Consider the following 3824-nt stretch of genomic DNA (forward strand, 5'->3'; position numbering starts at 1 on the left):
GCCAACCTTCTCATCAAAACAATAATTCATCAATATTTATACATAATTCTTCATATTTCTTACCTAAAATAAATAAATATAAATATCTACATCCTACAATATTTTTTTTCTTTTGAATTTATGTACGTAGAAGGAGTATTTTCCGAGTATTATTGATTTAAAAGTATATACCATGTTGGCTAAGAATATTCTAATCAGCTGTTCCAAATGCCACTAATATTTGTAAACACAATTAACATTTAAATATATGAAATATATATTATATGTCTTCATTCATGCTCGCCATCTCCCGGAGGAGCGAGGTAGCGTCAAGAACAGATGACTGAGGCTCAAAGGGGAAATTTATAGCTTGATTCTGAGAGGAAAGAAATATATATGGAGATTACTCGCATATTTGAGAAATAGGTCAAATTTCTCGGATTTCAGGAAGTGTCAGGGTTTTGTAGCTAGGAAATATGCGAACAATTCTATAAATATATTTATCAAGCAGAAATTATGCGAACAATTCTATATATATATTTATCAGGCAGGAATTATGCGAATAATTCTATATATACTTATCAGACAGCAGTTATTCTATTCCGGTGTTGGGTAATTCTATGGAAATTGTTAGTAGGTTATTTCGTTGTAAACAAAGTTTGCTGGAACAGGGATAAAGCGGCTGTTATAAATTAGCAATATTGTTTTATATTTTAAGTCTATGCAAACTAGCGTAGTATTCCTTACACGCATAGAAAATGGATGTCGACCTTCTCGTTATCATTAATTTCGCTGTAGTTTAATGATTACGTTTAAGAACCTCCATCTCAGTAATTTATTATCTATTTGTGTATCTTATTCATTTGTACTGACTTTGATACAAGATATATGGTTAAGAAAGAGATAAGAAGGCAATGTTTAATGAGAGAGAGGTTTAAGTTTCAACCTAAACCTACTTTGTACGAATATAACGAAGGAATAGGGAAAGAAGGAAGATAGGAAGAGGGAAGGAGAGGGAAGGAGAGAGGACAAAATAGAAGGAGGGGCAGCCATGATGGTAGGAAGTCCTTACAGGCAATTTAATGAAGAGGAAGAGTTTATTTATCACCCTGAAGGAAGATTAACCGAGGAAATCGTAATAAACTACATCAAATATCCAAGAATAATAATCATAAAGATAATGATGATAATAATGGTGTTGGTGTAGGTGGGAAACCCGCCAACATCTACCCAGGAATTCGCGTTTTTGTTCTCAGTTGAGCGAGTCATGGTGGTGGTGGTGGCAGGGACGTACATATGGGCGATAACTTGGCTCCACTGTTGTTCTCAGTTTCCCAGGGTTACCCGTCATACTGCCTTTACATTTTGCTTTGAATCTGCTTGTTTGATTAGCGTTGATCCAGGAAGTAATTACAATTTGGTTCTAGAGAGTCATTCTCTATCATAACTCACAAAATATTAATTTCTAGTTGAGCTATTTTTTTTCCGGTGGTGGGTTATAGAAAAGAAAGGCTGCAAACGAAGGATTTTCTTGCCAAAAGGTTTTAATTAAATCATATTAGTTACGCCATAAATATTTTTTTTAGTGTTTCGTTTTCTTTGGCATAATTGTAAACAATTCATGTCCGATGAGGTGACATGATAATCTGTATTAAATAAGATTAAATATAGGGTTATGTCAATAAAAAAAAATTGTTTTTTGTTGTTAATGATGAATTTGTTTAGTAGATCTTAAATCAACAATATGTTCCATTTCCATCTATATTGTATAGACTCGACCAACTATTATTTACCTGAAGATCTTAAACGTTTCTAGTTCTCCGGGACAGTAGACATTATTTCAAGGTAATCTATCTCTGTTTCTCCTCTGGGCATAAATGTTTATAGTGTCCACCTTACTCGTATGATGCCCGGGGCGCAGGCCACCACCAGAGGCCTGGAGGAGGAGAGTGGACCGCGGTCCATTCAACCTTCCTGGGGACAAAAAGTGTTGTAGCAACACTTCCCATCCATTTATTTCCTTCCAAAATGACTATTTCACCATTAAACTACAAGTAGATGAATAGAAAAAAAATACATATATTTCTAAAGGTAAAAAAAGAATGATACAATCTAGAAGTTAAAGAGTGGGCAGGAATAACAAGCTTGTTTACGTCGGAAAATTAGGGTTTGCTTTAGTAAACAACCACTTGTTGACGCGCCACAACCTCAGTGCGCTGTCAGCCTCGGAGGAGGGAAGACGTGCGCAGGATCCCACTCGACCGTTACATGTGTTAATGTAATTTGTGAAAGTAGTTCAGCCTTGTACAATGAGGTTTACGGCGGCTTGCCTGTAGACACGACCCAAACCCTTAAGTGGCAATTCACGCGTCCGTCGTTAACGTGAAGGTAAGGCTTGTTTAGACATCTACGACCAGTTTACAACGACGATGAATTGCTTGACAGCCCAATTGCCTGACAGCCCTAAACGAGTCGTTCATGTTTAGAGTGATTAATGGTGGTTACATTAATCCTTAATTAACTCACTTGTTTACGGTATTAACGACTTTGTTGGTCGGGAAGTTAATGGACGACCTGGAATGGGCTGTCATGGTTGACCTGACCTGACCGCTTGAGACGTCCAGTCTAGCTAGGTTAAGTTAGGTTAGGTTAGGTTAGATTAGGTTAGGCTAGGTTGTTACTTAGGTTTGTTAGGTTAACTTAGGCTAGGTTGTTAGATAGGTTTGTTATGTTAGTTTAGGTTAGATAAGGTTAGGTTAGGTCTATCTTAGCTTAGTTAGGTTGTCTGGTTAGGTTCGTTATGTTAGTTTAGGTTAGTTAAGTTAAGGTTAGGTTAGGTTAGATAAGTTAAGGTTAGGGAAGGTTTATGTTAGATTAGGCTAAGTTTGATAGGTTAACATAAGCTAGGTTAGGTTAGGTTAGGTTAGGTTAGCTTTGGCTAGGTTGTTATGTTAGCTTTGGCTAGGTTGTTAGGTTAGCTTAAGCTAGGTTGTTAGGTTAGGTTTCTTATGTTAGGCTAGGTTGTTAGTTAGGTTTGTTATGTTAGATACGTTAAGGTTAGGTTAGATTGGATAAGTTAGATGTGTTAAGGTTAAGTTAGGTTTGATTTGGTAAGTTAGGATAACATACGTTTAAGTTAGGCTTGTACTGATTATATCCAATTTGCATATTTAACATTATCTTAAAGCTTTTAATTCTTTGAAAGCTTTGTGTGATGCGTAGTTAAGCTTTTTATGATAAGCTGGAGTGTGTAGTGGTGTTCGAACGACCAATTAGAAGATAAAGGGAAATATATGTGTATATCTGCTCATTATGTGGAAAAGGCTTGAAAGCCTTTGATGTTGGGCCATTTATTAATTGCCATTTAACGCGAAATAATAAAATAAACACAGTGTCTGTAACTAAATGTCTTCTCGTTGATGGTAAATATTTATTGTTTATAATTATAATTATTTGTGCCCATTTTGGATTAGGGTTAAGTTAGGATACGTTGGTAGATGGCCATTGTATTGTTAATCAGTTTAATTGCCTAGTTACGTTCTAGAAGGCACTGGTGGACGCTGCTAACGACCAGGTGTGATAACTGCTTGTTAATTGTCCAACAATGCTATTAAGTAAATGCCTGTTCCCTCATACGCTGCACGTGTTGATACCAGAAAGAAAACGTGGTGTTGTGAGCAGGCGCTCATAAATTGTTTATCGATTATGAGATAAAGTGGAGGAACCTGGGATGAAAACGGGGTGTGAGACCTTCGTGATGGGATAAACAAAAAAGAAAAAAAAGAAAAGAAAATCTAATGTGGGTAGCCACGTCCCCGGGACTCGTTTTCTATGCCTTGGGAGGC

The sequence above is a fragment of the Panulirus ornatus genome, chromosome 61 (assembly GCF_036320965.1).
Source record: "Panulirus ornatus isolate Po-2019 chromosome 61, ASM3632096v1, whole genome shotgun sequence".
Classification (NCBI taxonomy): domain Eukaryota; kingdom Metazoa; phylum Arthropoda; class Malacostraca; order Decapoda; family Palinuridae; genus Panulirus; species Panulirus ornatus.